Raw genomic sequence first — 26966 nt, forward strand, 5'->3', positions numbered from 1 at the left:
AACAGGCCTTGCCTCTTGACAGCCCCCCCAGCCTTGACTCTCTAAGAAGACATGAACCCCCTCCCCCCAAAAAAAACCCTACTGGAAAAAAATGGAAGAAACCTTGGGAAAGGCAATTCAAAGAGAGACCCCCTTTTAAGGTAATGTGGATGTGCAGTGGGTGTCAAAAAGAAGGGGGTCAATACAACAGAATACACAGAACAGAAAACAGGTAATCCTCCATACAATACAAAAATAAAATTATTATTAATATTATAGCGGATTTTAGCAGTAGATGATATCACAGAATACAATTTGGATTTGTTTAGAGTCCTGGAGACGTCGGCCATCAAGCTGCATCCCCCTATTGGCCGTTCCATAGCTGAGACAGCGCTGGGGCAGCCAATCCGATGAAAGGACCCCTCTACCCGACGATTATACTTTAGCATTGCTGTATGTCGTCAAAATCATTCCCAGTTAAGGTGGTAAAATCAGAGTCAGTGTGAGATAAAAAGAACTGGCACCTGTATTGGTGAAAAAAATGACAGTAGAGTATCTATTGGAAGTAAACAGTGTACTGTCACACCGAGTTAAAAGGAGGGACTGTAAAAAGAGCCCCCATTTAGCAAGTTTTTTTTTACTGTTGATATTGAACAAGACGCAGATTTCAGTACACAGTACAGTGGAAGCAGTTACAGTACCAAGCAATACTCTAGCATTACAAAAGCCACAGACGAGGCTGCACAAACTGCACAAATAACTAAAGGACGTTAACATTACTGTCTAACTGCAAAAGCCAAACATGGCATACCAGAATATAGTCACAGCATCTGAACATGTAATACACACTGTATATATAGATGGCAGCAGTACCTCTCTGAAGACGAGATGCTGCTGTTATACCATGGAGTGATGCAATAGTCAAAATGACAGAAAGATAAATGCCATAATCTTCCAGTTTCAGTTACCTGATAGCAGCTATTGTAGTTTTTTTATTTTCTTCCAGTGTCAAATCTTTTGTTCAGTGTCTTCTACAACTTGTTTCACTTGCATTTTCAGTTGCACCGCGGCCATTTAGAATACATGAACTGGAGGAATTTGGGGTGGGCTTTTAGAATGAAACCCTGTAGGCAGAGTCTTTGCAGTTGTAGAATTTGCAGCCATTCACTACAAAATTTTTAATAAGCAAGGGTGTACCACAGAACTCTGGACCCAGTATATAAGCAGTCTCTGTGGGCCCCTTCCTTTTGAAAACAAGCTTTTTATTCCAGGCTTTGAAAAGTGGGCCCAGGGTAATCATCACCCTTTCTCCACCAACTATGCCACCTATAGTTCCCAGATATGTGTTCTCCTCACGTCTGGCCCTGTGAGACTACCTTGCTAATCATCTACCTTCTCAGCGACCGTTCAGCTCTCATGGACGTAGTTTCACTTTGAAAAGTCATCTCTGTTACTGACATCACTGAATGCTGATACCAAGATATGAATTACTGTCTCTGTCTTTTAAGATGTATAAACTGTGCTGCTCCTAGAGCGATAGACTCAACACTGTCCAAAGCACTTTATTGAATTATAGGTATGACACATCAATTGTTATTTCTGTAGGGATCACATCTTCTGAAAATTAAAAAAATATTATTTCTACACAACGTAACCTGTCTCAAATGTTAGAGAATAATCACTGAAAAAATGTCACACGATCATACACTATAACACTCAATAATGGGTTTGTGGCACTTCACTTTGCTTCATTGTGGTTTGCCTCAATCACGTAATCAGCATTTTTCATTTCCTCAGATCTTTTTTAACAGGGGTGCTAATGAAACAACACAGAAAGTGAGCAATGGAGAGTGTTAAAATGCTCTGTAAACATACTGTAGTATTGACGGTGCAGTTGGCCTTGGCTCTTTCAACCAGACTTTTATAAAGAATGCAATGCAATGGAATGAGTTCTGTTCAGATGTATTATTATGTGTACAAATTTCAATGAAACACTTATGTGTACGCTTCGCCATCATGCGCTATGCAGCCAGAAGGCCTCAGTCTCGCTCTGTGAGCCTTGTAAGTCAGCAACACAGAATGTACCAGGCAAAAAAGTCGCTGCTGCTATGGTTTGAGTGTGCATCTGTCGTTAAATCACTGAGTCTGTATGAGGCAGGCCTTATAAGTTGACGTTAACATTCACAGAAGTGTTTGCTTAATGTAAATAGAATAAAAGTTTCACATAGTTACTAAAGGCGCTTTTCCACTGCATAGTACGGCACAGCACGGTTCAGTACAGCTCACCTTGGTTCGGCTCAGTTCGGCTTGGTTTGCGTTTCGACTGCAGTTTAGTACCGCTTTAGAGTGGGCGGGATTATTCACGTGTCGTTATAGTTGCGCCGCCTCTACTGCCGTGACACCATGGAACTTTTACAACAACACGCAGACAACGACAACACTTTAGCTCGACGACGCGCAAGCAAGGGTAAACATCTAAAAAAAGCACGTCACTAGCTAACTTTTATCACTGTTGCAAAGCATAAAATGAACTTAACTGCCAGTGTAACATTAAAATGCTGATTCTGTATATTACAGATCTTCCACATTTTGCAAAAAAGTCGCCGCAACGGACCATCTGTTTGGACATTTAACCGTGCTTCAGAGTGGTGGGATGTGATTGTTCCCGGTTTTACAAACACTCAGTGGCTGGAGAACTTTCGAATGTCTGAAGAAACATTCATCCACTTATGCAACAAACTGCGTCCAGCGATGGAGAGACGGGACACAAACTTCCGCGTGTGTGTACCTTTAAAGAAAAGAATAGCCAGTGACGCAGTAATGACGATTTTCTCCGGCCAATCAGTGACCAGCAGAGTTTACACGTCACGTTTTGGTAACAGTTCGGCGCGCTTGGAACCTCGGCTGAGGTGGTACTAAAAAAAGGACCAGGTACCAGGTACTGTTCCCAGTAGAAACCCCCCAAAAGTGAGCTGAACTGAGCCGTGTCGTGCCGTAGTATGCAGTGGAAAAGCGCCATTAGATAACGGTATAATCTTTTTTCCCCTGTAAGTTAACATGTAATGGAACTTTCTCAGTTATTTCTGCAATCTCTCTGCTTAGAAGCATTGATTCTTAGCTTGCAAACAGAAGAACGGCTTACAGTTTTCTGTCTCTTTCATAAACATATGAATGTTTGCCCCGACCTACGGTCCTGCAAGTGTGGGATGGGCACTTAAAGAAATGCAACAAGAGAGCTAAGCCTAAAACAGAACTTTCTTTACACAAGAATGTTCCCGTTCGTAATATACATTTTTCTCTTTATTTTTGTGTGAACTGTTTTTGCTTTGAATTTTAAAAACGAAGATACTTCGACGGTGGAATTATTTGCATACATGTCACATGTATTGATTGAATCGTATAAGCTGAAGAATTTTGGAAACCTTGTACAATTGCAATTACCGTATTTATACGTGATTCACTAAATGTAACAACATTGCCTAGTCAAAAATATGATTTGAGTACACATGGTTTACGAAAATAATATTATTTGAGTATGCATGTGCAGCCAGCACTGATGCTTGTTATAAATCACAGCAAAGGCTATCTTAAATCAGATGATTTCTGGCACACTGACAGGTCTGCCACTACATCAGATACTTGGCACATTTTTGTGAAGAGCATCATTTGTTATAAGTCATGGCAGAAAATACAGTTAGGTCCATAAATATTTGGACAGAGACAACTTTTTTTCTAATTTTGGTTCTGTAAATTACCACAAAGAATTTTAAATGAAACAAATCAGATGCAGTTGAAGTGCAGACTTTCAGCTTTAATTCAGTGGGTTGAACAAAAAGATTGCATAAAAATGTGAGGCAACTAAAGTATTTTTTTAACACAATCCCTTCATTTCAGGGGCTCAAAAGTAATTGGACAAATTAAATAACTGGAAATAAAATGTTCATTTCTAATACTTGGTTGAAAACCCTTTGCTGGCAATGACAGCCTGAAGTCTCGAACTCATGGACATCACCAGATGCTGGGTTTCCTCCTTTTTAATGCTCTGCCAGGCCTTTACTGCAGCGGCTTTCGGTTGCTGTTTGTTTGTGGGCCTTTCTGTCCGAAGTTTAGTCTTCAACAAGTGAAATGCATGCTCAGTTGGGTTAAGATAAGGTCACTGACTTGGCCATTCAAGAATTTTCCACTTCTTTGCTTTAATAAACTCCTGGGTTGCTTTGTTTGTATGTTTTGGGTCATTGTCCATCTGTATCATGAAACGCCGCCCAATCAATTTGACTACATTTAACTGGATTTGAGCAGACAGTATGTCTCTGAACCCCTCAGAATTCATTTGGCTACTTCTGTCCTGTGTCACATCATCAATAAACACTAGTGTCCCAGTGCCACTGGCAGCCATGCATGCCCAAGCCATCACACTGCCTGCCTCCACCGTGTTTTACAGATGATGTAGTATGCTTTGCATAATGAGCTGTTCCATGCCATCTCCATACTTTTTTCTTGCCATCATTCTGGTAGAGGTTGATCTTGGTTTCATCTGTCCAAAGAATGTTTTTCCAGAACTGTGCTGGCTTTTTAGATGTTCTTTAGCAAAGTCCAATCTAGCCTTTCTATTCCTGAGGCTTATGAGTGGCTTGCACCTTGCAGTGCACCCTCTGTATTTACTTTCATGCAGTCTTCTGTTTATGGTAGACTTGGATATCGATACGCCCACCCCTGGAGAGTGTTGTTCACTTGGTTGGCTGTTGTGAAGGGGTTACTCTTCACCATGGAAATGATTCTGCGATCATCCACCACTGTTGTCTTCTGTGGACGTCCAGGTCTTTTTGCGTTACTGAGTTCACTAGTGCTTGCTTTCTTTCTCAGGATGTATCAAACTGTAGATTTTGCCACTCGTAATATTGTAGTAATTTCTCAGATGGGTTTTTTCTGTTTTCACAGCTTAAGGATGGCTTCTTTCACCGGTATGGAGAGCTCCTTTGACCGCATGTTGTCTGTTCACAGCAAAATCTTCCACATGCAAGCACCACACCTCAAATCAACTCCAAGCCTTTTATCTGCTTAATTGATAATGACATAATGACAGATTTGCCCACACCTGCCCATGAAATACCCATTGAGTCAATTGTCCAATTACTTTTGAGCCCCTGAAATGAAGGGATTGTGTTAAAAAAATGCTTTAGTTGCCTCACATTTTTATGCAATCGTTTTGTTCAACCCACTGAATTAAAGCTGAAAGTCTGCACTTCAACTGCATCTGAGTTGTTTCATTTAAAACTCATTGTGGTAATGTACAGAACCAAAATTAGAAAAAAAATTGTCTCGTCCAAATATTTATGGACCTAACTGTAACTTTTGAAAAAACAGAACAGCAGAGGCAAAGGCAGGAAAATGCAGCCTGAAGAGAGGAGGGTCTAACTGCAGCCTGCAATACCTATGACATACAGTAGGTCAGGTAATGCCCACATTTTGCATATGCCTTGCCATCAGTCCAACTTTACAATGCAGGCTATGCAGTATGTCGTATCGGGAAGAGGGATTATAATGGGGGTGGAGTGCCAACGCAAGGACTACAATTCCCATCAGGCAGTGCGAGCGTGTGAGCACTATTGTCTTCAGCATGCACACAATTTTGTAGCAGCCAAAGCAGAATCTCATCTAAGACCACAAGTACATCCAACGTTTAATTAATTCATTTGTCATTTTCTCACAGGTATGCAGCTTTTGTCTAAAAGTACATTTTCTTGTCTCATCATGGGTTTTGTTTAACCATGTTGAATTTCTAACAGAAATTCTTTCCCCTGTTTATTTATACACAAGCAATTCCAGGTAATTTGGATGGTTGTTTAAAAATGCCACCATTTTTCCAGGTGATATAACGGTGCTGCCATTTTGGTGTGTTTTTCTATGAGTGCTGTCATTTATGTGGTCAGTGTTATGGGTATGTCCATTTTGGAGGCACAGATGTGCCACATTGCCAGGAGCGGGATGCACATTTTATGTAATGCTTGGTGTCTTCACACTTGGGCTATGTAATATTTCTGCATGCATAATGTAATGTTTGAAATTGGATTTAATTAAAGGCATTCCCTTGTGAGAGACAGAGCGCTTGAGCAATCAGTCAGTCAACCTTTTGAAAAAATTCTCTTCTTATATTTTGGTTTGGCTTGATTTTGTGTTTGGTTTCGTGCTAGGCAAAGTGAAAGGCAAAATGACCAGGACTACAATGATAATAAAACATTCTGTCTATGCAGGTGAATGTGACCGAAAGTACTGCAGGCAAATTTAATGAAATGAAATTGTGTGTGCAATTTGGAGACATCGATTAAAAGTGTGCAGAGATTCTACCTATAAAATAGCTCATTTCTAATGAGAAGACTTGATGTGCATAGAAACAATATCAATTAGCACCCTGCAACCACATTTGGGTTATGTCATTTATGACATAAGTGACCTGCTCAAAAGAAATCACATCAAATAGAGTCCCAGAATATGAAAAACAAGCCACATTAACTATCAAAGACATGTAATTGAATAAATGTACAAATATTCGACATCTCTTGCCTTATGTTTATCTTTTCTCAGTATCCGTGTGTCTGAAACTCTCCTGACTGGAGCTCCATCTCCCGTGAAGCCTGATTCTCAGACTCGGTCATTTCCTGGCGTCTTTTGCAATTGCTGTCCACTTCTACATTTCCCATTTTTAATGGCAACTCCCAGCGAGCCTCCTGCATCTTTACTCCTTCTTACTTATTTCACTGTCACACTTCTTCTTTCGAGTGCGTCATCAAAGCCAAACTGACCAATAACAGCAAAGCCAAACTGATCAATCAGATTGCTTGGTGGTACCGGACACACCCACACATACACAGACCTTAGTGTTTTTTTATATAGTAGATGATAAAGCAATTGCACTGTCATTTTGGACAAAGTCTAAATTCAACCTGTCCGATCCTAGTAAATACAAGAACAGACTGGCGTGGCATCGAATTATGCAAGACGTTTCATGACTGGCACATGTCCATGTTTATTCACACTTGCTTTACAGTTGTCAGTTTTTACTGAGGCTTTTCAATAACAGACTTTTCACCCAAAAAACACTTCCTGGGATGTTTTATAGCTACCAATGGGCACCCAGCTGCCAAATATTTGTCTTGAACTTGAATTTAAAGTTGACCATTCCTGACACATTTAGGAGGATTTTGGAACAATTCAAACTGATATCAAGAAAGAGCACATAGAACTGCACTTCATCTGAAAAACATTTTTGCTCATTTTGACAGTGAAGAGCACTTAGTGGGATTTTGTGAGTCACTTCTGGTCAGAAAATAAGTTTCATAATTTTTTTTTTTATTGAACTTTGGCGGAGTGACAGTAACCTCCCTCCATGCGTTTCCATGCATTTGGTTAGATGAGTTCTAATCTTAGCATGGCTTTGAGCCAATGAATAGGAATGGCAACTGGGATTAGTATGACAAGACCAGAAATGGGCAAAAACGGAGAAGCACGCAGTCTTATGTGCTGACCTTCAATCTGGTTACTATCAGACACTGGACAAAGGCCTAAAGGAGGGTGCTTTCCATAAGAACGGCATTTTGGTAAGTCACTCAACTACAGAAAATGCACAGTGCAAAAGTTTGAAATGTGTATATTATATGCGCTGCATATTTTTTATCACCTTCACAATGTGCTTTGTATTACCAATATGGCTAGTAAAACATTATATAGCAGTTACTGTGGACTATAGAACATGAAAATGTATATGATTAAATGTGAAAGTGATATTATTTTTGATGCTTTATGTAAAAATCGCATGTAGCTGTGCTAGAATTTTTATGAGGAATGGAGGGCTGGGGTGGCACAATTCAAAGGGGTCTGACTGCCTAGTGATGCTCTTCTTGTGCCTCCCCTGCCAAGGCTCTTCCAGCCATAATTATTTTACGATTCAAGCTGGTTCCTGGCTCAGGCTCAGGACTAAGTTTTTGTGCCGCTTTATTTGTATTCGTTCTTAAACTGTGCTGCTTTCCCCTGTTGCGTTTTTGCCTGTGGACCTTTTTGACTGCGTCCATCTCACACATTCTGTTGACAGATGTTGCCTAATTCATAATTCTGATCACTTGCTGACATCTGACCACATCTACATTTGCCCCAATGTTCTTGTTTTTGCTTATTAAGCCTACTGACCTTTGTTCATCTGATTAAGTCCTTGTCCAAACTACTACGTTTTCATTTAAAAATGCACACATGCAATAAGTCCCCAGTTTTGCTTTTTATCCTGCCACTCATGTGTGTCAGAGGATCAACTTCCAGGCTCATCTGATGTATGCAGTACTCCACCCGGGCGAAAGGGGGTGCTGTCGCTTCTTTTGTTTCCCTCAAAGTGCTGAAAAGACCCAATGAGGGCAGTTAAAACAGAGAAGCCCCGCCCATTCCAACCTGAACAGTATAGAAAGTGGATGTCCCTGAAAGGTGTGGAGCTCCTGAAAGCCTGACCTTATCATTAAAGAGAGCTGTTTCCAGGATGTGTTTTCAAGGAGATTGCCTGTATTTCAGTTGGGCCACCCTAGAGTGCGATGATTTCTTTTATTTAAATCTATTTTTGTTACATACGTTAAATGCGGAGTCACACGGTTGGCACTCTAACTTACAGACCGTTTTCATGTTTGTCTCTGATTTAACAGTCCATGGCGTAGATTGATGAGCAAAAATGGCAAATTTAAACATTCAAGATCATAAAAAGAGAAGTGTCTGTGTGTTTGTCTGTGTGTCCGTCCAGTTGTTATGACTCATTCCAAAAGAAAGCACATCAGAAACATTTTTAGTAATAAAATGCATTGCATTAGTCATTGCAATCAATGGTGCATCACAAACATGAACACTGCCTTTACAAACCCCATAACAAATGGCATATAACAGAGACACCTGCATTGCATGGTGCAATGCAAACATTAACATTGAGATTTACTTTGATCACTTAGATTTCAGCCCGTCTTAGACGGATAGCACGGCTTGTATAAAAGTAAACCTACAACAGAAAGTGAAGGAGCCTGCATAATTTCTGAATCCCCCATATCCCCATAGGAGTAGCATGGATTATGCTTCCTGAAGGTCTACTTTAATTCTTATTTCATCCTGTTTGGAACAATAGGCATACCGTTATTATTAAAAAATAAAAACAGCCTTTTTATTTATTTATTTATTTATTTATTTATTTATTTATTTATTTATCAAGCACCTTTAAACAACTTTCATTGACCAAAGTGCTGTACAACTAAAAGACAAAAAGGTCTTTTGGTCAGTTTATGGATCGTCTACTCTTTTAATCATCATTGAGTCATGCCAAGTGTGATTTGTTAATGCTTTAAAGGACTTTAGGTCACTTTTTTTTTCTACAGATGAAAGTTGTGTATGTGATCAGAACATTATGGAGTATATGAGTTATGTAGTAATAGGAAGAATGGGTAAAACAAATATTTACTGTATATTTTTATTCACTGGAGACAAAAACACAAACAGCAAGGCACAGTTCAGTTAAAGATCCAATCAGTGTAGCCATACAAACATCCATCCATCCATCATCCAATCCGCTATATCCTAACACAGGGTCACAGGGGTCTGCTGGAGCCAATCCCAGGCAGCACAGGGTGCAAGGTAGGAAACAAACCCCGGGCAGGGCGCCAGCCCACACACAACAAGCACAATTTAGGATCGCCAATATACCTAACCTGCATGTCTTTGGACTGTGGGAGGAAACTGGAGCACCCGGAGGAAACCCACGCAGATACGGGGAGAACACGCAAACTCCATGCAGGGAGGACCTGGGAAGCGAACCCGGATCTCCTAGCTGTGAGGCAGCAGCGCCACCATACCACCACCATACAAACATTCTGTCCTAAAAATCCTTCAAACTGAACACTCTACCCAGTTCAGAGAGCTGGATGACAAGAAAGCTCCAACATAAATAGCACTTCTCATATATTAAGACATCAGAAAAGCTTTAACAGGGCCCTGCATGCTTGTTTCAGAAAAGCATTAAGTTAGCAATATTTTTTTCTATAACGTGAGATCATAACTGGATTTATAGTGGCTATAAAAATATTCCTCATGCCCAGAGTTTTTAATACTTCACTGTATTAGAATCTGTTATTTCAATGGAGGATTGCACGTCAGCCCAATTGATTTGATTTCTGGCCTGTTCATTGCTTCACAAGGCAAAGTTAATTCCAGTGTTTAAATGCATAAGGCAGAAATGAACCTTGAATGGCACCCCAGTCAGTTGCAGCGCACATTCATTCATTTCACACCAGTTTAGAGTCACAGATTAATCTAACTTGCATGTCTTTGTGATTTACTGTATATGACTTTAAAAATGGCCATAAAGACAATTTTGAAGGTTCTAGACTCCAATGAGCCACGGTGAGAGCAACAATCATCACATAGAAAGTGCTTGGAAATCCAGTGAATCCTCCCAGAATTACTGGGCTAAGAAGAATTGCGTGCTTATCTTGCTTCATCAAAGGTTGGCGGTCATGATTACATAACTGGAAGAAACTGAGCAAAAATAACGGGGTATAAACTGCTGCTAACCAAGAAGAAGATAAATGAACATCCCTCCTCATATAGCGATGTAATGTTCTACTTTGCCAGGAAGCACCTAACTGACCCCTGGGCATTTTTAAAGAATATTCTACAGACAGATGAGACAGCATATTTGAGCTTTTTGGATAACTTGGGTCCCATTATGCCTGGGGTAAAGCAAACATAGCATTCCACAGTGAGAACATTGTACCAACAGTGAAACATTGTGATTGTGTGCAAGAAGCTTTGCCACCTTGTGGCCTGGATGATTTCCAAATTGTAAATGAACCATGGATTTTGCTCTGTATCAAATACTTCTTATGGAAAATGACTGGTGTAACAAAACCAAGTGACAAAAATAAAAAAGGGTTTGGGGATCACAGGGTGACCCCCTTTAAATGGCAGGTTGTTTTGCCAAAAGAAACAAAGCAAAAAAAAAAAGACATTAGACTGTATATCCAGAGGATTGATCCTTAGGAAATGTTTTATCCAGATACAGCTCTGAGGTGACAGCCCAGTTTTGGTGCAGTCAGGCCTTAAGTATGTCTAGGACTGTAAGAGAAGAGACTTCTGCTGGAATTGAAAGTGATGTCAGAGTTCTTCCAGCCTCCTGTCTTCAGAACTTACAGGGAAAGAGGGAAAGGTGTAAATGACACTGCCGACCCATGGCTTGGGGTACAATTACAATTGCTGTAGGAGCCCTGAAGATGCCCCCCATGCACATGTTTGTGACACCAGTCATTCGTCTGTAAGCTGCAGTGGCGACCCAACTGGATGTGAAGCAAAGTTGAATCATGCAGCAGTGCAATAATCCAAAAATACAATGGCAAGTAAATATGGGAATGGATGAAAGAAGAAAAATAATGGTTTGGATTCACCTAGTTAAAATGCAGACCTAACCCCATCATGGAGACTGTGGTAGAACCTGAAATGAGCAATTCATGCTCCAAAATGCACTAGTGTTCTTGAGTTAAAGCAGCTCTGTAAGGAGTATCCCCTCAAAGTGACATGAAACACTGATACCGAATCATAGGAAGTATTTGCTTGAAGAAATTGCAGCTTAAATTGTTACAAGAAGTTACTAAGTTTAAGGGGGCAATTACTATTTCACACAATGCCAACTGGTGTTGGATAACTTTGTTGCCCTTTTTCCTAATTTTAAATGTTGACTGATGATCTGAAAACATTCAGGGTAAACATATTGCAGTTTTAAAGAAAATCAAGAAGGGAGAAAATATTTTTTCATGGTAGTGTAAGTAAACTGGCAGACATGTAAAAATAACTAAATTACTCCGATTTTAATTTTTTTAATGGAAATTTCGTTGTGCCCTCTGACTGCAGTACATAGCAGAAACTGTCAGCCATATTATACCTGGGTGCACCAGGGGGTTGCTGCACCGTACATGAACCCCAAAATGAACCAACCGATAAAGAACTGAAAACAGAAAGAAAAGTCCAGTCCTTTAGAGGGAAATGAGCTCCAGCAAATGTCTGACTACATATCAGCTATTTTAATCAATCGATGTACACTTCTGTATTTATGTTAAAGGCTTTCTTGTGCACTCAGTTACAAATAATTACAAAAAATTAGGTAGGCCATAACTTCAAAACAGACAGAAATCAAGGGTTTTTTGAATTTTTTGAATCTCATTCAGAGTAAAACGGAGGTTATCGTATTTGGACCAATGGCTTCTGAATGGGCTGTCAGGGATCAGCTCGGCTCATTAGCTGGGTTTTGCAAACCCCACGTTAAAAATCTTGGAGTTATCCTTGATTCTGATCTTTATTTTAATAAACAGATCTCGTCCATTGTCAAGCGCTGCTTTTTTCAGCTTAGGCTGCTTGCAAGAGTCAAACCGTTCCTGGGGCCGTCAGATTTGAAGAAGGTATGCCATGCTTTTATTATATCGTGCCTCAACTATTTGCAATTCTCTTTATTCTGGAATCAGTAAATCTCATCTTTCTCGGCTGCAGATGGTTCAGAATGCTGCTGCTCGTTTTCTTACTGGTTCTCAGTGTGACCCGACATTTGCGCGATAGACATATGAGCGGCGACAAAATAGCGCCGATTAAAACGTGGCGTCAAAATCGCGCCGACAAAATCGCGAAAGTTTCATTAAATATGAATTACTAGTTTAAAGCATATATAATAATGTTTATTTTAGAAGTCAATATTATGAGATGCGGCATGCCATCAGAACGGTACGCTGCGCAGATAGTCCTTAAGATCACGCCCTGCATATGTAGGAAGGATTGCAGCAAGACGTCTTCATAGTTGATTTTTTTTCTCCAGCTTTTGGAGTTTTTTTTTTTTTCTGTCCACCCTGGCCATCGGACCTTACTTATTCTATGTTAATTAATGTTGACTTATGTTTATTTTTTATTGTGTCTTCTATTTTTCTATTCATTTTGTAAAGCACTTTGAGCTACATTTTTTGTATGAATATGTGCTATATAAATAAATGTTGATTGATTGATTGAACGTATTTAGACTTGCTGGCTGCCTGACTGCTGGTAATTCCGCTTTGTATACGACGCGTTATGCCAACCCTCGACTGGCATGCCATCAGCAGTTATAACAGTTATAACCTAGCACATAAAGTGTACATAACGCGATTTTGTCGTGGCGATTTTGCCGGCGCGCATTTGTTGAAAACCAGTTAGCGGGTTTGTCGGCGCTCATTTGTCCATCGTGGTTTTGTCGGGGCGCATATTGTCTATCGCGCTTTTGTCGGTGAACCGTTCTCAGAAAGTTGTGCCCATTACCCCAATTCTGGCCTCGCTTCATTGGCTCCAAGTTGAATTTAGAATTAAGTTTAAAATTTGATTTTTGGTTTTTAAGTTACTGAGTGGTGCTGCCCCATCCTATCTGGCCGAGTTGCTGGTCTCGTATACACCAGTCTGCTCCCTACGTTCTTCTCAACAACAATTGTTGGTTGTGCCAAAGTCTAAGATGAAGACTAGGGGTGGTCGTGCCTTTGTAGTACTGTCACCAAAGTTACGGAATGCTCTGCCAATTGAAATTAGGTCAGCATCATCAATCCAAATGTTTTCGATTACCTTTAACTGTATGTGAGTAACTCTAGTATCAATTTATTAATTTTTCATATTCAGTGTTTTTCTGTTAATTGTTTGTTTGCTAATTGGTTCCTTTAATTTATTTGTTTTGTTTTAGCATTTTTTCTCGTTTGTTTATCGATTTACTGTTGATATTTTTTGGTTTTATTGTACAGCACATTGGTTTACAATTACGGTATTTTTTTAAATTGTGCTTTACAAATAAATTTTGATTTGATTTGATTTTCTGTTCAACCTCCACAATGCATCATTGGATGCCCACTCACTGGAAAGATTATTTGGACCACTGTCAGGACAGGGCCTCCCTTTGCTCTCAAAACAGCCTCACCTCTACATGGCATTGATTCCACAAGATTCCTTTGGGATTCTGGTGCATACTGACGTGACTACATCACACAATTTCTGTAGAGTTGTCAGCTGCACATTCTTGCTGTGAATCTCCTGTTCCACCACATCCCCAAGGATTGGATTCAAATCTGGTGATTGGGAAAGGCCACTGAAGAATATAAAACGTAATGATGCCATGTTCATGAAACCAGTATGAGATGAATTTTGAATTGTGACATGGTGCATTATTATGCTGAAATTAGCCATTTAAAAGATGAGTAAATTGTGACCATGAAGGAATAGACATGTTTAGCAACAATACTCAAATAGGTTGTGGCATTCAAGTGATGATTGAATGGTATTAACAGGCCCAATGTGTGCCAAGAAATCACTCCCTGTGCCATTACACCACCACCACCACCCAGCTGAACTGTTGAAACAGTGTTGTTGGTGTATGGATTTATGCTGTTGGCACAAAATTCTGACTCTACCACCTGTATGCCTCAGCAGAAGTCAAGATTCATCAAGCCAGGCTATGCTTTCCCCTCTTGTACAGTCCAGTTTTGGTGAGCGTGTGCCCAGTGCAGCCTCAGCTTTCTGTTCTTGGCTAACTGGAATGGTACCTGACATACAGTACTCTGCTGGTGCTGTTGTAGTCCATCTGCCACAAAGTTCAACACGTTGTGCTTTCTGAGATGCTGTTCTGTACACCACAGTTATACTGAGTCAGCATAGCCTGTCAGCACAAATCAGTCTGGCTATTCTCATCTGACCTGTCTGGTCCACATGGTTTGCAGAACCGCCACTCACTGGATATCCTTTGTTTCTCAAGTCATCCTGAGTAAACTCTAGAACTGTTGTGTATGAAAATCCTAGGAGGTCAACAGTTACAGAAATACTCAAAGTAGCCCATCTGGCACCAACAGTTATGCCACAGTTGATATCACTCAGATCACATTTTTGCCCATTCTGGTGTTTGATGTGAACATTAACTGAAGCTCCTGACCTGGATCTGCCTGACTTTATGAATTGTGCTGCTGCCACTAGATTGTCTGATTGGATCTTTAGAGGGATAAGTAGGTGTGCAGGTGTTCCTCATTATTTGCTCAATGAGTGATTGAGTTCATCTGGACTGTGGTGTGTATTCTGGTGCATTACTGGATTCAATGGCATGTGTGATTGTGTCTTCAATCTTTAAATGTAAAGACTTTGTGCAGAGTTAGTTGCGAATCATCAACTTGTTTCAGTTAAAAAAATAAAGATGCACTCAAGGTCATCACTGGAGGATAAGGAAAAGGTATTGGAAACCAACACGCTCCTCTTCACACAATGGGTGGTTTAGTCTACAATGAGCTGCTCAATCATGTATGTGTATGCTGTACTACTGTGTATGGATGAAAAACAATCAATACTCTTGAATCTTGAAGCAGTAACATATCCACAGTTAAAGACTAATGTGTATAATATAGACAGTCACCATGATAGACCGAAGGAAACACTATATTGGGTGTTCTTAAATCCTGAAAAGATGTCTCCAAAATTGTGCAGGTTATTATACTTCCCACAAACATCAACCACTTGACAGCTGCTGCCTCTCTGACTAACTGTAAGAGTAACTCTTGAGTTTATTTTACATTTGTGTGCAGAGGCCCCCAAGTGAGAGCAGTGAAAACTTGATGTCCCTCTCGCCTTCTCTCTCTCTCTCTCTCTCTCTCTCTGTGTCTTCCACTGTGGGGTCACATGACCTTTCTTTTTACACACACCTCTCCTGTCAAATGTCATTTATTTGTTGAAAGGAGATTGGTTGGTTTGAACTGGCACATGGTGACAGAGCGCACACCTGAGCTGCTGAGCAGAGGAGGAGCAGAGAAGAAGGAGGAGGAGGAGAAAACTGAGATTTATTTTCCCCGTAAGGCAGACTGCAACTGAAAACTGGATCAGATGAGCAGAGCAGTTGTGCTAGCATGTCTCATAAAACAAGGTGTTGATTCTTTAAGTTAATTTTTAAGGACTTCACATTCTGCTTGTCAACACTTCAACAGAGGCAGGTGAACACTGATTCTTCTTTTCATTGCTGCATGTGGAAATGCTCCGCTGTGATTGCTTGGACCTTTGATAGCAGATTGTTATCAGGCAGCCATAGATCAATGCAGGGAGGGACAAGATTAGCCGTTTGTTAGTGTGTGGTGGTGGTGCTGCGGATTTAACAGTAGACAAGATTACATGTTTAAATGGTGTGAATAATGTGCAGCAATTCTTCATTTGGGTGGGTGAGCACTCCTTTTCCGTCATTTATTGACTGACTGAGGCAGCTGCTGATGCACAATGTTTGGTTTGTTATGAGTAAATAGTGTTTTCTGACATTGTTTAACTAATTGAATGTTCTGGTATATTATGATCTAAAGAAAATCATATATAATTGGGTATACTGCACTAAATTAAACATTTTAATGCTTTATTTTATTATTAATATGCATAACACACAAGATTTGAGTCATCATGCAGAGTATTATTTGCTACTTATCTATCTATCTATCTATCTATCTATCTATCTATCTATCTATCTATCTATCTATCTATCTATCTATCTATCTATCTATCTATCTATCTATCTATCTATATTATATATAATGCCTTACATTCCTATCTATCTATCTATCTATCTATCTATCTATCTATCTATCTATCTATCTATCTATCTATCTATCTATCTATCTCTTCCATGTGGCTCCCATCAAAAGTTTATATTTGAAATGGTTTCATTTTCTGTGCGTTGAGTACTTTCACATTCCCTGTCTCACTCAGATTTACTCAAGCACTTTGCGGTGGAGATTGAGACTTACGTCCTGTTCTTTACAGACCAGCCCCTTAAGCACTGCCTTCTTTCATTCATACAGCCACATATACTGAATGGGTGACAGGGCTGCATAGTGGCATAGCAAATGATGCTGCTTTACTTCTCCAAACACTTTTTGTTTGAGATACGTATTAGTCATCTAATTTTTCTGTCATGTTTTCTCGATTCATTCCAATATGGATCAACTCTGGGAGTCAGTTCACACTTGTAGTCATACGTTGTGAAATCATGACAATGTGTGGTGGGCAACCTAACTTGTAGGAGGAAAAGAAAAAAAAAGTATTCAGGGCAAAACTCTGTGGAGTCATGGAGAAAAAACAGCCAGACAGTGAGCCTCCAGGAGCTGTGAGGCAGTAGCACTGATCATATCTACTATATAATACAACACTATGGTCTATGTGTCCAGTCCCTCAGAGCAATCTGGTCAATTTAACTTTCATGTAATTGGTCAGTGTCACTTTGGTGACATGATGATAGAGGAAGTGCGAGTGTGAGACTCATGACGTGGTGTAAAGGCACAGACTGAGAGAGTCGCCTCCAAAGAGTAGAAAATTGGACAGGAGATGAGAAAGGCACCTTGAAAATAATGACAAGAGTCTGAGAAGCAGGCTTTATGGAAACAGACTTGAGACAGGGAGTGAAAGTGAAGAGATGTGCAGACACATGCGAATAATGAGGAATGGTGCTGAAAGTATTCATAGGACAAGAGATAGTAAATATGCTTAATTATTCAGCTACCTGCCTTCAACAGGTACCATGGCTATTTAAATGTATACAGGTACACAGCGCAACAAATGCCATGGTTTTCATTTTGAGGTCTGTATATGGTAGTATACTCATGGTATAGTCAGAAGCATACGGTTCTGGAGAGCGTCATCACAAGTCTCTGTTTTGAGGGGTTGAAAATGCCAGGGTTGTGGGGATGAAAGGTGAAAATATTGTAGAGACAAATGTCTGCATTTTTAAACACAAAATGTGGTATGGATTGGGCTTGAATATAACCATTATTACAGTTATATACTATAAGAGTACTTAAAAACTGTGTATAACTAACAGTAATTTAAATTATGCATACTTTGTTTAGAAACTCTTCCATATTAATTTATATTTATTTGGTTTTTTTTTTTACTTTTACTTTTTTTACTAGTTATGTTTTGCTGTAATTTAATTCCTCTTCTTGTAAAATACATTAAGCTACACTTTGCAATTGAAAATATGCTATATAAATTAATGTTATTATATTATATTATATTTTGCCCTGAGGTGGTGCCATAGTGCATTCATTGACGATACTTTTTTATGGATCCAGTGTCATGAGCTTGAATCCTGAGTGTGAAATTTTCTGTGTTGAGTTTAAACTTTCTACTGTTAATATTTAAAAGCCATGTGTGTTAAGTTACCTGGTGATTTGCCTCTACATCATGCCTAGATCAGTTTGAATCTTAAATCTTTTATCTTAGAAAGGACATTCTAGAGGAGCTCTTCTGCTTCATAGATCAGCATCCTTGAATCCCCAAGCCCAGTTGGTGTCTGTGCTGACTTTGCATGCACATGGCTTTTAAGCGATACTCTGGTTTCACTTCCATAACCAAAAGATGTGTATGTCAGATTAGGCAACAATTCTAAACTGGCCTGAATGGCCATATAATGGACTGGAGCTCCATTCAGGACTGGTACCTGCCCAGCATTCATTACACTGCAGGCTTCTGTTACCCTTTAATATTATTAGAGGTTGGGAGTGTGTGCTAATTACAGTGCATTGCCACACCCACCACACGACAAACCACCCGGATTGAGATCCAAGTACAGCCGTGCAACAGGTGACACCTCAGCACCACACTAAAGAGTGTGAGGTTTTTTTTACAATGGCTGGAGTGCCAATCCTGCCACCAACCCCCAGGTTTTCCCTGATAGTTGGAGGACCTGCTTGCAGGGCTGGATGCAAATTAACACCATACCCAGGACAAAGCAAGTGCAGTTTAAGGGCCTTGCTCAAGGGTCCCAGAGAGAAGAGACACTTGTGGTGTTCTATGGGATTCAAACCGGCAGCCTTCAGATTGGTGGTGCAAACCCCTGGCCTCAAAATATTATTAGTAGGGTCAGAAAATGAATGGATTTACAGAAACAACAGAAATTTCAATACAGGATGATTACAAAGTTGCCATAACACCAAGAAAGACTATGAAATGTTGATCTTGTCCCTTCAGTTCTGAAAAAGACAAAAACAAGTAAATAAATAAACAACATATTAATGATTTATCCATCCATCATCCAACCCGCTATATCCTAACTACCCAGCCAACACAGGGTGCAAGGCAGAAAACAAACCCCAGGCAGGGCGCCATGCAGGGAGGACCCAGGAAGTGAACCCGGATCTCCTAACTGCAAGGCAGCAGTGCTACCCACTGCGCCACCGTACAACCCATTAATGATTTAACTTTTTGATAATATTCATAGCATATGGGTATTGTAATGATGTTGTCAGGAAAGATCCTCTTTAGGATAAGGGTTAAAGAACAGTAACCCGTTAAAAACTGAGATGTACAGTAAGAACTTAAACTTTATACAGATAAGCCCAAAGTAGAAAGGCAGAGTACTTTTAAAGTATTAATGTGATGTCAGCTGGCATTTCAATTAGATTAATGCTGTGGAAATTTGAGGCTTATTTACTATGATGGACTGGCTGGTTGCTTTCTTGTGCTCAGTGCAAGTGGGAAAGGCTCCAGAAATCTTGAATTTGGAATAAAAGGGTTTGAAAATATTATATTATATTATATTATATTATATTATATTATATTATATTATATTATATTACTGTGGAGGGCTGGCACCCTGCCCTGGGTTTGTTCCTGCCTTGCGCCATGTGCTGGCTGGGATTGACTCCAGCAGACCCCCGTGACCCGGTGTTAGTATATGCGGGTTGGAAAATGACTGACTGACTATATTATATTATATTATATTATATTATATTATATTATATTATATTATATTATATTATATTATATTATATTATATTATTGAATGGTGCCATAGTGCATTGATTGATGCTACATTTTGCATCCAGCAACACTGAATTTGGGTTAGAAGATTTTGAAAATATTATATTATAGGGGGACTTCTGCTCGCTTCGCTAGCCTCTTTGCAGTTCAGCTGCTCACATATGGGAATGCGGATGTACAATTTAAACAGATTTTTATTTTAATGGGAATTGTTACATATGCGTCAACGCAACATATAACTGCCCATGATTGAATTTCGTTTCTTTCTCCTTATTAAATAAAATTACTTTTTCAAATGTTTGGCTCTGAGATTTGTTAATTGTCTTTGCAAAAGCTATTCTACCTGGAAACTGTTAACATTTTAATATAAATGGCATATCAAGATCTCTTTTGTTGTCTAAAATTATCTGCAGAAGATGTACTACATTACCTTTCTTGAATACATCCTTCTTTCTGCAGTAACTTTTGTGTTATAAGACCGGTCGTTGTTAACAGTTGTAGATATTCTTTGGGATATTGTAAGTTGTTGTTTTCACCTTCCGCATGTTCACCACCAACTGTTTCAGTACCGTCTATTGATAGACATTTAACCAATTTACTGTGTATCCGTTCGACATTTTTGGTGTTAATTTGTTCTCGGTGCTAGAATTGCACATGTACTCATTTTTTATGTTGATAACCCTTCAGGATTAAATTCTTCTGTAAGATTTGGACATAATACGCCTTCTTTAATTGTGAACTTAAAGCGAGGAAAACGTTAAAATGTATAAGAGCTGAAAGTGCAGGAAGTGTGTCTGACAAAAGAATTCACATGAATGAGAGTTGAGGTCTTCTTTGAAAATGTTTGAGAGGAAAAAAATCTCAAGGCAAAAGTCTCGTCTCGCGGGACTTGAAAAAATCTCTCTTCCAAAAAGTCTTGTCGCATCAAAGGATTTTTTTATATAATAGAGAGATATTATATTATATTATATTATAAATCCATCCATTATCCAACCTGCTATATCTTAACTACAGGGTCATGGGGGTCTGCTGGTGTCAATCCCAGCCAACACAGGGCACTAGGCAGGAAGCAAACCCCGGGCAGGGCGCCAGCTCACTGCAGGGCTATATTATATTATATTATATTATATTATATTATATTATATTATATTATATTATATTATATTATATTATAGCCTGCCTATCCAATTTTAGGGTTGTGGCAGCAATGACCAAACTCAGGGACCAACCCTGGATGGGTTTTACATCATAGTATAACTTATTTTTCTTTTAATTTTAAACTTTAAAATATGTAACTTTAGAGTCCTGCCCCTTGCAATTAAATATAAGAAAGCATTGCGTTCTTAAAGAGTTCTGTGTGTGTGTGTGTGAACAGGTAAATCTGTACAGTATAATGTAGAAATTAAGTTGAATAGTTTCTGTAATAGTCGCTGTCTTCATTTCTGCTATTTACTGAAAATATGCCAAGGAAATTATTTTTTGTCTCAGTCACAGATTTATAATTACCGGCATGTTTTATCAAGACAACAAACAAACAAAAAAGTATTGTTTCCCTGAATTTAAATTGTCACATCCTTCTCTTTGTGCAAGTGGCTATTAAGAAAGCTTTAACTAAATTTGTTTCAAAGTGTTCTTTACATCCAAATATTTTAAAAATTGTAATTTTTATTAGTAAATAGGATCAGTTTCCCATTCCAGTCTGAAAGTGTTCCTTCCCAGTTATTCTAGATACATGACTGGGGATACATGTATTGAAAATCAATTTATAATTCTGTAGACATGGATTCATATTTGTACATTTCATTTTATTAAGACTTAAAATAAGTCTCAATTTTGGTACTAATTCAAAGAGCTATTATGCAAACACAATTTTCACCCAACGCATTTTTTAAACACAAACTATATCAGCTTTTTTGTTTGTTCATCATTATGCCATATCTGTGTTTGTTTGCAAAGTAAAATGCAATAAAAGCAAACGGCACACTTAAAGAGATGGCGGCCGGCCGGTGTTTAGCCTTTTTTGGTTTTTGGTTCAGCCCTCAGCACTGACCTCCTGGGTGACTCTGAGCCACGCACCTCACCTGCCAGAGGTCTGAGTGTAAAAACAAGGGAGGGGAAGGCAAAATGTCTTCCATTATGATTAGTAAGTGGCTTTGTGCCAAACTGGCAGCTAAACAACTCAATGTAAAATGATCAGCTTTGTTTTTCCAAAGTCACAATTTTCAGATTATTATTTCAAGTTTTAATATTTCATGGCTGTTTGCCTTTTATTTTACAAAGCCAATCACATAATAAAATAAACGCATTATTTATCAGAATTGTGTGCTAGTAGAGTAAACTCTCCACTAACTTTAGTACTGTTTGTCTGCAAGCAGCTTTCAGTATTTGAGAATTTGCTCAATCTCCTGCTTGATTCTTTTGGCCTGTGGATTATCTACCTTATTACCCAGCAATCCATTGCCATTGTTTCTTTGTGTAAACACAAGCTCGCCTCTCTGACTTGCAGTTAAATACAAGGAGATTATACTGGGTAAGCTCATTTTCCTGTTCTGCCTATAACGTCTACTGTTTGCACTTTTAAATGTTAAAAGGGTGGGAGGGCATGAGGAAAAACTGATGAAAAGCATTCTTGTATTTTGTAAGGCAAGGTTTTGCAATTGTTGTAAAATAGCTGAGATGTTTTTTTAACAAGTGAATAAAGCGAAGGGCGGCAAAATGGTGCAATCCATTGGGCTGCTGCCTTACATCTCTGCTTACCTGGCTTTAATTTTTGGCTTCGTCATTCTCTGTGTGGAGTCTGTGTGTTCTCTTTATGGCCATGCTGGGTTTTTCTCTGGAGCTCGGATTTCCTTCCACATCCCAGTTGACTGGGTATGCTAACTTGAGATATTATGAGTGAGTGCTGGTGTTTGTGTTTGTGTGTGTGAGTGTGAGTCCTGTGTACATCGGCTTTCCAGTTGCAAGTAGTTTCTTCTCCTGTGGGCTCAGTACTGTTGGGACAGGCATTAGCTTCTTAGGTTAGGTTAGGTTAGGTTAGGCAGACTTTAGTATCTGTTTGCAGGCTTAAATTACAAAACATAGCACATTGTTACACAGATACAAGACAATCTTTCAAAACTGAGCAACCAGTGTTATCATAAGTGCACACGATTGATACAAAGAAGAGCAATTACCTTTAACAGTACACAAAAATAATAATTCAGAATTTAGCAACATCCTTACAAGTAATAGAATTCAAAATTCTTATAGTTCTTGGAATAAAAGAGTTCTTAAATCTGTTGCTCTTTACCATTGGGAACCTAAATCTGCAGTCTGATGGCAGCCACTAAAATTCAGGATAAAGATGATGGCTACTCTCTGACAGAATCGAGTCGGCCATCTTTCTAACCTGTTTGTGATACAGCTCAGTGACCGTGGTCTGCTGTAAACCAATAATTTACTGCTAAATTTTACAATGTTGTTGAGATGGTTTATATTCTTTACGTTGAGGTTTCCAAACCAGCATATGAAAGCAAATGTAATGACAGATTCAATATTCATTGTGGTTTTGTCCACTTTAAAACAGTTCAGTTTCCTAAGAAACTGGCCCTTCTTACAAATTTATTCTGTGTTAAGATCAATGCTCAGCCTGTTATTAATGGTTGTATCCCAGGTATTTTCATTTCTCCAGCACATCCACAGTCTCCTCTTTAATCAATGTTGTAACAGTGGGAGGAGAGGAGCACTTCAAATCTACAGCTGAATCCTTTATCCTAGAAATATTAGCTGTAAAGTGGAGCAATCACACCATTGAACAAATCTGTCAACACTTGGACCATGAACACTCACAATGTCAGAGTTATCTGCAAATGTCAGGGTATGTCTGTCCAGTTGTGAACTTCTGCACATAATTAATAAAAGAGAAGTCAAACAGCAGCATTGTGACATCCCAATGGATGTGTTGGGACTATTAGAAAAACAGCCATTAACACTCACTCTTTGTGTTCTGTTAGTTAAAAAAGTCCAGACTGCAAGTTGGGGTCCAAACAGAATTTATCAGTCAGTTTGTCAATGAAAAAGTATGACTGAATTGTTAGTGAAAAAGAAAAATGATTGCATAGATTTATCATAAACAAATATTCCTAGACCTGCAGATGCGAAGTCTCAGAAGGGGTGCCAATCCATCACACATATCCCTAAATGTGGCCAGTTTAGAGTCTCACCTAATGCACATGCACTGGGGGATGTGAGATTAACACTGGTGTTCCTGAGCAAAAATGCACCCAAACACAATAAGAGCACCTAAACTCTCCACAGCTGCAATGTTTGGCACTCTCACACACCTGACATGACTATTATTAATTTAACTTATTGACATACATTATGGTCAGTTCAGAATTAGGGCATGAGGGCCATGACTAACTTCTATAAAAATGCAGTCGATTATGCATGGGTTTTGGCCCCGTCCACTGAACCCCGGCAGTTTCAACCTCCAAAAACAGAGATTTTTGAAAACGCTCTCCAGTACCATATACTCGGTGTTGCAATTTGAATGAGTGAAAATGTAGACATTTTTTTGAAAACGCAGCTCTGATTCGTTCATATTTATTATGTGGCTCTTCCCTGAACGGCTCCTGCTCGTTACAACATCTCATTCATTGGCTGGTTGATAGACATTTGGAATAAGCTACCAAGTAGTTTGGAAGACTGTAAGACTTTAGGGACTTTCAAAACTCAACTTTATGTTATTTTAGAAGAATTAAGTGGATAGGACTGGCAAGCTTTGTTGGGCTGAATGGCCTGTTCTCGTCTACATTGTTCTAATGTTCTAATGGTCACCCTTCACAGACGAAAGTCACATTCCATCATAGCTGACACAGAGGAGTTGCTCAGTTTGAATGCTGCATGTATTCGTGTGTAAAAGGTAAATGATTTACCAATTGCTACCGTTTTCTGTTAAATCCTGAGGCCAGTGATGTACCATCCTTTCAAGGGTTGTTGGTTTTGGGTTAGATATCTACATCGCCTGTATGCTGAGTGTAGGTGGGCAACATTTTTGCTCGTTTTAGTGTGGACAGATATACTTTTGTAAATGATTTGAAATTACTAATGTGTACAGCATCACAAAGAGCACACAAAGACATCAAGAAGGTTTGGGGCATCCACCCGTTTATTATATCATGGCTGCAAGAGGTTTTAGAGAAGGTCTTTACAGTTCAAAGTCTAAAACAGAACTGATTCTTGGTAGTAAAGACGGAGTCTTTATTTGCCAGCACCAGAAGTGACGTCATCGGAGGCGAAGGAATCAGAAGTGACGTCATTGGAGGCGGCGAAACCATGTGGGATTTCCCAAGAATGGTCTGCAAGGGATTGAGAAAGACAGTTAGTGCAGCCTGCCACCCCCTGTTCGGGTGTTCAATAACCATTATTCAGGCCCTTTAGTTGTCCCTTACCTACACGTGTGTGACAACGGATATCATGTTAGTATAGAAACACTGTTATTCTTCTAAATGCAAATTTGGAAGTCTCTTGCAACTTTGTACAAGTGAATAAACAAAAATCCAGCACTGACCTATTTCTTAGTATCCTTTTCTGGCCGGTTCCTGCTTTACACGTATTACTGCTGGTTTGGCCTGCCTGACTGTGGGCCTGTAATGGAAAAATAAATGGATGAATGGGTAGATGGATATTATGTTCAATCTTGCTAATTGGAATTTAGGACCTCAAAGTAAAATAATGCTTTACTATTATATCATCATTTATTTACACTAGCGAGTTACAAAAATCAATATCAATACAATCAGCTTGAGTGTTTGTAAAATGCTATTAAATATAAATATGTAACATTTCTTTTTTTTTTCACAATTTGGTACAGACATCTTGTGCAAAATTGTGTGTTTTGTGTAAAGCTCACACTTAACCTGGCAACGGAAAACTGATATCTTCAAACTCCCTGACAAATGCTCTGCATAGGAGCAAACCGCTGACCGCCAGGGTGCTTGACTTGCTTTTACAATATAAAGGTGGAACGCTGCTCCTCGGCCCCTGTGATTTACAGTATGCTGCTGTGAAGAGCTTGGCTGAAGAGCAGCTGCTTGTGAAATGAGATGATTATATATTCTGCTAACATGCCCTCCCCGTGGACATCACGCTTCATCATCTCTCCTTTGTCTGACTACCTTCTGTCTCCTTTTCCTCCATTAAAGAAACAATGCATAAGCACCTCTTGCATATTCACAGTCTGGGGTGACCTTCATTTATTCACGAAAGGTTGTTCAGGTCATTTTTTTTGTTCTGTACTGAATTTAATATTTCATAAAAGCAAGCCCTTTAGTGAATTATTTACTGAAGGTAATAATGAATTGGGATAAACGTAAATGGAATCTAAATCTGTCTTTTACAAATGAATGTGTGTGTGTGTGTGTGTGTGCCCTGTGGCTGGCACTCCATATAGGAGTGGTTCCTGTTTTGTGCACAATTCTGTCAGTTAATCGCCTGTTCATTGGGGCCATAAATTTGGATTTAGCCGGCTCAGTAGGCAGATAGAGACAATATACATGAAGGGAAGGTAATAATGAAGTGGAATAAACCTGACAGGGTGGCATGGTGTTGCAGTTGTTAGCTTCGTTGCCTCTCAGCTCCAGAGGCCTGTATTCCAGGTCAAGCCTGGGGACTGATTGGTAGAGTTCTCCCCATGTCTGCATTTGCTTTCTTTTCTGGTACTTTCTTTATATCAAAAAGACAAATATTTACATTAATTAAAGACTGTAAACTGGAGGAGTGTGAATGTGCCCACATGATAAGTGATAGAAAGCTGGAAGAATGGGTATGTCTACCTGGCTCTGAAAAATTGTCACTTTAGGCTGATGTCACATTACTCGACTTCTAGTCGTGGGGCATGTCAGATTAACCATCTGCAGTTACTGATCTTGTCACTGGACCATCTCAATTTAAACAACTGACAATTGTCACTATTTCACATTTAGAAATCACGTGCCCACCATCCAGCACAGCTTTGCTTGTCAGTTTTTGTGATGGCCAATATCATGCTGCCTGATGGAGCTGGTGCTGTATGATGGGTTAACAGCGGTGGCAATTTGAGCAGCAATTTCAGACATTTTTTCTTTTTTCCATTCTCTTTTAATATATAAAACATATGACGTCAGAAAGAC

At 39.3% G+C, this 26966-nt stretch overlaps 1 protein-coding gene and 1 long non-coding RNA gene across 4 annotated transcripts in view; one reads left to right on the forward strand and one right to left on the reverse strand.

The window, feature by feature from the left end:
- Positions 1–26966, forward strand: part of plekha6 (pleckstrin homology domain containing, family A member 6) — a 327603-nt gene that overhangs the window by 35092 nt on the left and 265545 nt on the right. The window contains exon 1 of one of the 3 annotated variants that reach the window (XM_039749191.1): positions 7494–7574. The exons of 1 other annotated variant lie outside the window; for it this stretch is intronic. The gene's annotated coding sequence lies outside the window, so the exon portion shown is untranslated. Of the gene's footprint in view, positions 1–7493; positions 7575–15899; positions 16008–26966 lie in introns of those variants that run through there. One more of the 3 variants, XM_039749190.1, reaches the window with a different exon arrangement.
- The window catches only part of LOC120526174, a 32914-nt gene continuing 30905 nt past the window's right edge, over positions 24958–26966 (reverse strand). The window contains exons 4-5 of the long non-coding RNA XR_005633084.1: positions 25367–25443; positions 24958–25154 (exon numbers count right to left, since the gene is read on the reverse strand). This is a non-coding gene — a long non-coding RNA (uncharacterized LOC120526174). The remainder of the gene's footprint in view (positions 25155–25366; positions 25444–26966) is intronic.

The sequence above is a fragment of the Polypterus senegalus genome, chromosome 3 (genome assembly GCF_016835505.1).
Source record: "Polypterus senegalus isolate Bchr_013 chromosome 3, ASM1683550v1, whole genome shotgun sequence".
NCBI lineage: Eukaryota > Metazoa > Chordata > Cladistia > Polypteriformes > Polypteridae > Polypterus > Polypterus senegalus.